Source organism: Martes martes, assembly GCF_963455335.1.
Source record: "Martes martes genome assembly, chromosome: 2".
Taxonomy (NCBI): Eukaryota; Metazoa; Chordata; class Mammalia; order Carnivora; family Mustelidae; genus Martes; species Martes martes.
This window is the reverse complement of record NC_137889.1, coordinates 165,754,761-165,765,664: the sequence shown is the minus strand read 5'-3', so window position 1 is coordinate 165,765,664 and position 10,904 is coordinate 165,754,761. Positions and strand designations below refer to the sequence as shown.

Sequence of the window (10,904 nt, the reverse complement as noted above, 5' to 3'; positions counted from 1 at the left end):
GAAGAAAAAAAAAAAAAAAAAAAGGCACCAAGGTAGGTGCTAGGGGACCCGGGTTTTAATTCTGGTTTTTATACTAATTAGCTCTGTGACTAGGTTGAGACCCAGTGTGAAGGAGTTATTTCTCCTCAGTGAGGCTCAGATTCCAATGTCTTCCTATGCAGATTTAGGGTTTCAGATGCAATGATCTCCCAGGTCTCTTGCAACTCAAACATTGTGGACTTTTGTCGTACTACTTTTGGATACAGTTACTATTCCAAAGATTGCAGAGAATGTTTGTATTGGTCATCACCTCAAAATAGATGGAATTAAAAACATGAGAGAAGTTTTGCATTCCGAGCTTGAAAACGCGTTTAAGATTTCAAGCTTCAAGTAGAATGATATGGGAAACACACTACTTCCCGGGCGAATTTTTACAAATTCAGGTCAGGGTATTTTATCTTGGAAATGGAGGATGCAGCCGGAAAGCATTTGCCCCTTATAAAGACTGGAACCAACAAGTTGGCACAGATATGTCTGCTGAGTAAGGTCTCTGTCCTCTGAAGGTTAGTTTGGGGTTCTGAAGTGGTCACTGTCGAACTGGGTGATGATGGGGAAATGACTTAATTTGGGAGGACTTTATTTTCCTTATATTAAAAAAAAAAAACAAAAAACTGGAGATGCTGAAATCTAACTTACATGGTCATTTTCAGACTAACATGAGATAGTAACTAAGTGAGTTTTAAATAAAAACTTTTAAAAAAAAAAAGAAGAAGAAAGAAACTAAGTGCCTGGCACTGAAAGATGTTTGTAAAATGTTAATTGATTTTCTCTTGTATGTAGTCTTTACCTAAGTCGCTCCATTTTGTTTTTGTTTTTGTTTATTGATCTATGTTTTTAGAAGCTGTTTGATAGGAACGTTTCAGTGTCCTAGAAAGTAGAAACAGCTTTTTCCCACTTCAATTCACCAAACCATTTCTTTCAAAGTAGATTCAGACAAGCCTGCGTTTAAAAATTCAAAGGTGAGTGCACCATGGACAATAGAGTATTTGGGAGGAAAAAAGAAAACAGTATCTTCTTTAAGGAGTTCCTAACACAATGTTTTGATGCTTGCAGTGAAACTCAACTAAACACTGTTAGTAAAAAGTATAAATGCTAACCACACTGAAAATTTTTCTACCTTGGAAAATAAGACATAATTTGTAAGCTAGAGGCAGTTAATTCTATTGCTCTATGTCAGATGGAATTACTGGAAAAGCTGTAGCACTAGGCCAAGTGGAAAATAATGGCTACAGTTAAATACATTGTATATTTTTATATAATTTTGAATGAAGCACTAGTGTTTATATCTTGATGGGTTAAAAAATGCCTCTGCCAAGAGTTCCAATTTATCTCTTCTTCCATTTCTGTATTTAGTTTCTATTCTTTACCTAATAAAAGAAATCAATTACATTGCCAAGATATATTAGAGAATCAAAATATTTAATAATTATATATATAACATATGCAGTTTTATGTGTTTGGTAATAAAATTTATTTTTTGCATTATATTTTTCATGTTTTTATATTTGGGTACATTTTTTACACATTTTGCACTTTACTTTTGATGTGGCTTTCATCTGACAAAATGATTAGCTTGTCATGTTTATGGCTAAGCATCGTACTGAAAGGAACATAACTCAGCATATTCATACGAGTGAAGTGAGCAAAGGTGGTGATGAAGCAAAGTGAGGCTCTGGTCAGCATTATGATCATTTTAATTTGTGTCATGCTGGTATCTTCCACTCATTGGAGAAGACATATGTCAACGTTATTTAGAAAAAGACTGTTAAGAACAAAATAATAAATTAAAGACAGGCCTTGTACACTGTCTAAAATGTTGGCTGTGTTGTGACTGTGTTATTAACCCAGCATTAACCTGAAAACACTGTCTCCGACATCAAGGAAGTTACTTGGCAGACATATATGACTTAACCAGAGAACATTTGAGGGAGCACAAAATAATAGAAAATAAATTATTTTCAAGTGCTAAAGGAATGATGGATCAGTACATATGACAAATTGTAATGAGAAACCTAGGGACTAAGTACAATCTCTTAACAGTGAATCAATACAGGAACCAGAGTCAGGCAGGAAAATGCAGCCCTAACATGATTCACACTTTATTCCGACCACCAAGTTCAAAGTTATATATCATCTAAGAACTCAAGAATGGAGGTTATAAGGTAGCAGATGGCAGATGGCACTGTGAATAACTTCCTATTAGGACTTATTTAGAGAATGAAATGGTGTGACTTAAAAATTTAATTCTACCAAAAAAAAATTAATTCTAAAATTATTTTGCATATCCCAGGTTTCTTGCATGCTTTAAAGAGAAGCATTGCATCAGTGTAACTATGCTCAACATTTCTAAATTTCATCTGTACTGGCATTTAAAGATCCACCCTCCCTCCAAATAAGGATTTTTTTTTTCTATTTGTTTGTGTGTGTATTTAATTTTTGGTTTGTTTTATTTGGTTGTTTCATTTTTAATGCTGATAAGGAAGGATGATTCCTGATGGATGGGGAGGGGTGAGCAGCAAAAGAATTTGTATTCAGGAATGAATGAGAAAAAAAAATAAATTATTTTTGAAGACATGCTTCTGGGAAAAAAAAAAAAACAATGCAAACACATTTTGTTGTGTCTATAAGAAGAAAGCAGGAAGACCTCACCACATATGAGTCTTCAGAGGTCTTCTGTAAGTGGTTAATGTAAAAAAGAGTCATTGCATGGCAAACTGCCAGACTGGGGCCTGAAGACAAAGTTGTTTCATGGATCTACTATGTGAAAAGGACCTGAATAATAATGAGAATGTCTGTAGTAAATGGCTGTGACAATGGCAGGTGCAAATTTATGTTTCCCTATATGCCTGAGTCAATGCTAAGTGTTTTTCGGACACCATTTCATATTATCCTCTAATGGCATCTCCAAGGTTTAGATACCATTATGATCAGACCATTTCAGACCTGAGGAAAAGGAGACATTGAGTGAAAAGTCAATGGATCTCAGTCTTGGAGACACATTAGAAACACCTGAAGATAATTTAAAAATACCCTCAGGGCTTGAATTTAGACTGTCTAAGAGGTTGGGGCAGGCACTGGTATTTTTTTAAAGCCCCCTTTTTTTGGTTCTAATATGAAACCAATGTTGATAAGCATCAAATTATGTAATTTCCCCAAGTTAACACAATGAGGGCGGAGTCAGGATGGGGACCCAGCAAGGTAGACTCTTCATGATACATTCAGCTGTCCTGTATTTGGGGAAACAAAAGTAGGCTGGAATTAACAGTGCAGTTCATCCTTGTTCCAAAATTAGGACAAGCATCTTATGGTAGGTTCTCAGCATCCTGTTCTTGGACACTCCTTCCTTAAAAAGTCTCCTATGGCTTCTCATTGCTCTTGCTATAATGAAACATTTCTTTCACTTGGTCTATAAAGACGAAAGCCCTCAGAACCTGGCCTCACCCTTGCCCTCGGAGATGCTCCCTCCGTCTTCCCATCCCTCCATCTCTGGGTTTTCCCAGAGGTTATGGACTCCGCTTGGATTATGTTTTCTTACCTTCTTCCCAAATTAATACCTGCCCTGCCTTCTAATATTATCTCAAGGGTCACTTCTCCAGGGAAAACATGATTTTCATGACTAGATCCAATCCTTCACCTTCTGCATTCTCCCCATTCACCTTATGGATTCTCCGCATTTCAGGTTCTTTTACTGCCTTTACAGCTTCACTTGGTAACTATACGTACAAGATTGCTGGATGGAGGTCTCTCACTGCCATCACTCTCCCTGGCCCTAAAGCAGTTACTTAGTGGGCACATCTTTATTTCACATTCCTTATGCTATCTTAAATTCCAGCTGCCTTACAGAAAATTTATCTTCCTGCTCTATAATGTAGTTTTCTTTAAGTTTTTATTCACTTTAAAAATGTCAGCATTCTCTTCATTGCCAGGGCTTGGGCTGTTAGAACTACTAATGGTCCTCTTTCATCCACGACTTATGCTTACCCGGTCAGCCTTAATAGTTGAACACTAACAATATCTTCTTAATTTCTTGTCTTCTTTTCATTCCCCCCCCCCCCGCAAGTTCAAGGCCTTATCCCTTCTAATTCACACTACTGCAGCACTGCTCAACATACGGTGGGCAACACACATTGGAATCATTAGATTCATGGGTATAGCTCGTTACAATGATATCTGTGCCTTATCCCAGTTCATCGGAGTCCCTGAGGCTAAAGCTTTAGGATCTGAAATTTCAAGAAGTCCCACATCATTCCTCTGCACACAGAAGTTTGAGAATCATTAAACTAAAATAATTCTTAAGCATTGTTCAATCCCAATCCTTTTCTGCTTCAATTGAACATAGATCTTTCTTCTACATGAATATCCCAAGGAATCATCCCAGTAGCAAAATATTCAAATGAAAACAAATAAATTCTGAAACAACATTATAGGGTTATAGAATTAAGGATCTGTTTAAAGTTTAGAAAAGATGTTTTACTTTATGTTGTTCAACTTATTTTTGTATATACATTCCATTCTTCTCTAGACACAAACTGCAGGATATATTTCTGGAGATTTTTCTCTGTATCAGGTTAACACTTTTACACCATTTTACAAATCAGCTTGTTTCTTTCTCCACTGAAAACACGCTCACTCCAACATATGCCTCAAATTACAAACTTCTCTGCTCATCTCAAATTAAATCTTTTAACTCTTTGGTGATCTCTTGAGGGGTGACAGCCAAGACTTTTATTAGGTATCTAAAATATAAATCACAGCTTTTCCAAGTGTTTACAACCTACTTTCATCATACTTTTCAAAATCATAGAGACTCCCAAAGTTACTCTCCTCTCTCCTTTTACCTATGTGTTCTATGGTTCCTGTTTCTAAAAAGATGTGTCTTAATATACTTTGGTACTTGGTACAACTGCTGCTGCCAACTAATCCATGTGGCACCTTTGAAAAATTGGAAAATTCAAATGCTACTGTCTTAGAGAATTCAATGTAAATGTTGAATCCATAGAATCCACATGCCTCTATTCAATGTGCTGGCAATAATGCCCTCCTCTGGAGAGCTTTCCTATTGGAAGATAAGCACTTCCTTCTTGTCTCTTCCAAATGACAGCTTTTGCCTCCTTCCCCACTACTTTTGGTCATTTATGCTTTCATTTGGTTCAGATATCAATGATTAATGAGTAATACCCCACCTCAATTTATAAGAGACCAAAAAATGAGAAGTCAGATTAATGTAGGTTAAACAAACATTACCAATTAAAACTGGACTCAAAGATGGAGAGTTTAGGTGCATGGGCAAATAGCCCTGCAGCATTCACTTGAATTAGAATGACTAACTCAACTGAATAACTTCAGGCCTTCCCAAAAGGATAGGCTCCTTATTTGGTGGCAAAGAGCAGACAAGAATGAACCTGCTGGACAAAAATGTTTCTTCCCCACTCCTAATGTTCTGTTCTATTTGGGCGAGTTCCACACAAAATACTACAAATTAATGTATCCCTCATTCACTTTTTTCATGTGAGTAGAAATTTTGGAAAGAAAATACTCCTCAAGATGCTATCTCCTCATTCTAACATTCTCCTTTTCATTTTTTTTTTTTTTTAAAGTAATCTGGGTTGGGGCGCCTGGGTGGCTCAGTGGGTTAAAGCCTCTGCCTTCACCTTAGGTCACGATCCCGGGGTCCTCGGATCGAGCCCCACATCGGGCTCTCTGCTCAGCAGGGAGCCTGCTTTCTCCTCACTGTCTGCCTGCTTCTCTGCCTACTTGTGATCTCTGTCAAATAAATAAATAAAATATTAAAAAAAAAAAAAAAAGTAATCTGGGTGTCTAGTCTCCCAGAAAGAACGTCAATCCTATCCGCTTTCTCATGGCATAAAAAGGCCAAACTTCCTTTGGAAAGCACTCTGTGGTCCAGTTTGTTCCATGTTATACTAGCTAGATCATTCTCTGGTACCTTATTGGGAACAGAAGCAATATCCCTTAAGAATGTTCATGAAAATAGGCCATTTCTCAGTTGGAAAACAAAACAAAAATAAACAAACAAAAACAAAACAAAACACAAACTTCCAGAAGTTTGTGTTTATTCACTCAGAATAAAGGCCAAAGTACACATATTGGCCTGAAGTTCTTTGCAAGACAGGTCCCCAACACCTGTCTATTCTAATTCCTTCTGCCGCTTACCCCAATTGTCTTCCTGGCAGTCATTGTGGCCTCCTTGTTTGTCTGCAAACACATAAGTCATTTACTTGACCTATTCCTCCACCTAGGATTCTCTTCCTCTAGATAACTCCCTCAAGTCCTTTGCAGGAAGGCCTACCCTGAAGCCCTATTACTCTAACACAGCAACCCAGCCCCACCTTCTGCATCCCCAAGTTTACTTCTTATTGTCCTGTTTACTTCTTTCACATTATTATCTCCAAGCACACTCTACACTTCACTTACTTACTTTGTCATTCATTAAATCTTTCTACCAACTGAATATTACACTTTCAGGGTGGCAGTTTTTAAATGTTTTGTTCCATGAACTATCTTAAGCATACAGATTAGTCTGTGGGAAGTAGTAGACATTCATTCAACATGTGGGAGAAGTAAGCCTGGGATGGAGGCAGAGATCATGATGCTCGTATCCATATAGATGATAACCCTGGAGTGTGAGGGCAAAACAAATGGTAGTTATTTTCAAAAATTAATGTTTTCCCATTTTGTACTAGTTGAGTGCTTTGCTGCTAAATGTGTTTATAACCTCAACCAATATACACTGTTACTTATTTTTCTAAAAATTATATCCAATTGTTTAAACAATGCCTAATACTGTAAGTCATTTAATATATAACAGTTTTGTGTATGTGAAATTGCCAATATGTTTGCTATAATTAAATCTATATATTTTTACACCACACAATGAATAATTTAAGCTTATAAACTCTCCCTGCTGACTATTATGTGTTTGACAGAAATTTATTGTTACTATTATCATTATTGTTGGAAAGTACAAGTATGGGTGAAATGTTTTTGCAGATGAACAATCAAAACTGAGAGCTGTTTTGTATTTGGGGATTCGCCTGTGGAACCCATTCTACTCTTTTTTAGTCTACTTACCTGTGGCAATTGGGTGTTCTTACTGAAATTTGAGGGGTTGGGTATGAGAAAGAGTACCATTCTACTGCAAGTCTCAATGCTGAGGATATTAGGTTCTCTGCTACAGTGTTCAGGTGTTCATTGACTATCTTCATGGGTGACAGGCAACTGTTACAGTATCAGTAGTTTACAGATTTTTGGTTCACATCTACAGTGATATGTTCTTGAATTCAACAATCCTTCCTAATTCCTACCCATTCCTGGTTACTGCAGCTATAGAAGCTCTTAGCTATTCCTTAAGGACAAGCCTAGACTCTGCTTCTCTAGCTATGTCCAGGATTTTTCAATTACCTAATTACTTGTAACCAAAAAAAAAAAAAAAAAAAAAAAAGTGTCATGTTTAAAATAGCTGGAGAAATTTCTGCTTCCTTCCTTCAACCTGGGATTTATTACATACTGTAAGAATTCTCAAATCATACCTCCTACTGTATTATGCATATATTGTGCCCTTGGCCCAAATGCAAGTTTCTCCTGCATTATAAATAAATCATGTCATTTGCATCCCTATAAAAGTCTTGATCATTCTTTTTTTTCTTCTTGTAAGTTTCAATTATTCTGAACTATAATGGGTGCATAGTAAGCATTTTCTTATTTCAGTGACTACATTCCCATATTCTTACTATAATTGTTTTTAAACAATAAATATTTATTTGATACTATATTCTAGATACTACTCTATGTATGTAAACAATGAAGTAGACTTGATTTTCTTCTTTTTTAAATTATGCTACTTATTATTTTAGGTTCTATTTTAAAAATGCTGTCATAGTTGCCTTAACTTTTCTATAAGACCTTTATAACAAAGCAGCTCTACCTGTAGCATCTGTCCTTTTTACTACTGAGTGGGGCAAAATGACCAATAAAATGTAAAATGCAGCATACCCAGTCATGTAATCTAAAACATTTTTGTGATAACTTATTGCAAATTACACTTGACAGCTCACTACAACAATGGAAAACTAGCCCCTTGTTGGTTCACATAGTCCATAAGAACCAAACTGAAATCACCAGTTTTGTTTTGTTTTGTTTTTTTATTAACATATAATGCATTATTTGTTTCAGGGGTACAGGTCTATTAATCATCAGTCTTACACAATTCACAGCACACACCATAGCACATACCCTCCCTAATGTCCATCCTGCAGCCACCCCATCCCTCCCAAGCCACCCCATCCCTCCCAAGCCCCTCCCATCCCGCAACCCTCAGTTTGTTTCCTGAGATTAAGAGTCTCTTGTGGTTTGTCTCCCTCCGTGGTTCCATAATGTTTGACTTTTCCCCCGACTTCCCCCACAACCTCCCACCCTGCCTCTTAAATTCCTCCTATCAGTGGGATCATGTAATAATTCTCTTTCTCTGATCAACTTATTTCACTTAGCATACCAGGATATCTGCATAAAATTTTGCAGCTCTGCTCTGGCAGTAACTTTGCCTTCTGAGTGAGTCAACATAGGACGCTTCTTTGTCCTGCTCCTTGAGGTTTCTCATTCTTAGGCAGGTAGTCAGGCAGTTCTGTGTTCTGCTCTACTTCCTCATGTGTGTCTGGGAATGGGACCAGCATCTCTTCTCCACTTTCATTTTTCACAACTTGCTGAGCCTTCATAACCTGGGTTGGTGTTATTGCTGATGCAAAGCCCCTGATTTCAAATCTGAATGGATCCATACCATGAACCTTGAACAGCCATTTGAAAACTAAAGCTAATAGCAGCTTTAATTTTTTTTTTTCTTCAAATGTATTTAAATTCTATTTAGTTAAAATATAGTGTAGCATTGGTTTCAGGAGCAGAATTTAGTGATTCATCACTTACATATAACACCCAGTGCTCGGTACAGCAAGTGCCCTCATTAATACCCATCACCCATTTAGCTCATCCCCTGCCCGAACCCCCTCCAGCAACCCTGTTTGGTCTCCATTGTTAAGAGTTTCTTATGGTTTGCTTCCCTCTCTTCTTTTTTTCTTTTTCCTTCCCCTGTGTTCATCTGTTTTGCTTCTTAAATTCCAAATAAGCAAAATCATATGGTATTAATCTTTCTCTGACTGACTTATTTTGCTCAGCATCATACCCTCACATTGTTGCAAATGGAAAGATTTCATTCTTTTTGATGGTGGAGTAGCATCCTATATATATATATATGTGTGTGTGTGTGTGTGTATGTGTATGCATATGCTATATATAGCATTCTATATATATTTACATAGAATGTTCGTGTGTGTGTGTGTGTGTGTGTGTGTGTGTATGACCTTTATCCATTCATTAGTTTGTGGACACTTGGGCTGGCTCCCTCCATAGTTTGGCTATTATTGATAATGCTGATATAAACATTGGGGTGCATGCTGGGCCTGATAAAAATATATAGAAGAAACCAGAGAGAACCTTATTGCAGAGGTAAAAGACCTCAAAACCACAGAGATAAACACCTTTAATTTCTTTTTTTTTTTAAGATTTTATTTATTTATTTGACAGAGAGAGATCACAAGTAGGCAGAGAGGCAGGCAGAGAGAGAGGAGGAAGCAGGCTTCCTGCTGAGCAGAGAGCCCGATGTGGGGCTCAATCCCAGGACCCCGGGATCATGACCTGAGCCAAAGGCAGAGGCTTTAACCCACTGAGCCACCCAGGTGCCCCAACACCTTTAATTTCTAACAAATCCTCTTCACAGACATTTCTCTGATATATATCACCAATACCACCTATGTGCAAAAACCACTGTTTGGGATGTTTGTAGTGTAGGTCCCAGAAAAATCCAAGTTTTCTTTCTATATTAATTCATTTCCCTGAAACTATCATCATCTGCCATATTGGAAGATTGAAGGATCCCATAAATTTCAGAAGCCAGCAGTTTTGCTTCTCTTGGAGTTGTAGTCTTCTCTACAACATTTTGCAAGCTTAACATCATCCCCAGTTCTCCTTTCATCTTTGTTAGCACAGCATTCTACCGAGTAATGAAGAATGAGCAAAACTAAGTGGACAGTAGGGTCATTGAAATGGTCCAGAAATAAAATAAGGTCAGGCAGACATCCCTGACCCTAGACAATGGCTCCTCTATTTAATGGGATCTACCGCTAGATCCCATAGCTAGGTAACTACTGAGAAAACATCAGGTTCTTCGTTCATGGTGGAGGAGGAATAATTCATCTATGCCATACACAAGCTAAATCTTCTTAAATTTGCACCAGAGATTAAGGAGTTCAAACCCTGCCCCACCACCAGGGTTATACCAAGGAATGACATAGGGGGACCCAGGAGGCACAGAGTGGGTCCCTCCATTTGGAGCTGTGTCTCAGCAATGGCAAATGAGCAGGCTAACTCTAGGAGACAAAGAGCAAGGACACTGATGGGGAAAGGCTCTATAGAGTCTCCCCCATGACCCTGCAGCATCTTTCAGTTTTTGACTTCTTTTTTATTGGGCATGTAGATTTGTGGAAGTTTTCAAATAGTAAGGTATGGCAAAAAATGTCTTTATTTGTTCCTTTTGACAAATGGTTTCCCTAATTTTACTCTGTAACAATACATTTTTGAGCGTTTTTGCTTTTATAGCTAGACTCATCTCTTTCTCTAAGTCATTTTCATGACATTCTTTTAAAAATGGTGATAATAGGGGCCTCTGGGTGGCTCAGTCATTAAACCTCTGCCTTTGGTTCAGGTCATGATCCCTTTGGTCCTAGGCTCAAGCCCCGCATCAGGCTCTCTGCTCAATGGGAAACCGGTTCTCCTTCTCCCACTCCCCCTGCTTTGTTCCC

General features: G+C 37.7%; 1 pseudogene across 1 annotated transcript; it reads right to left on the bottom strand.

The window, feature by feature from the left end:
- Nucleotides 1–8,609: 8,609 nt before the first annotated feature.
- LOC308338352 (armadillo repeat-containing protein 1-like) lies at nt 8,610–10,299 on the bottom strand (annotated as a pseudogene). Its single transcript has 2 exons — nt 9,795–10,299; nt 8,610–8,873 (listed from the first exon to the last, which is right to left on the bottom strand). The product of its transcript is annotated as an armadillo repeat-containing protein 1-like (transcript).
- Between the last annotated feature and the right edge of the window lie 605 nt (nt 10,300–10,904).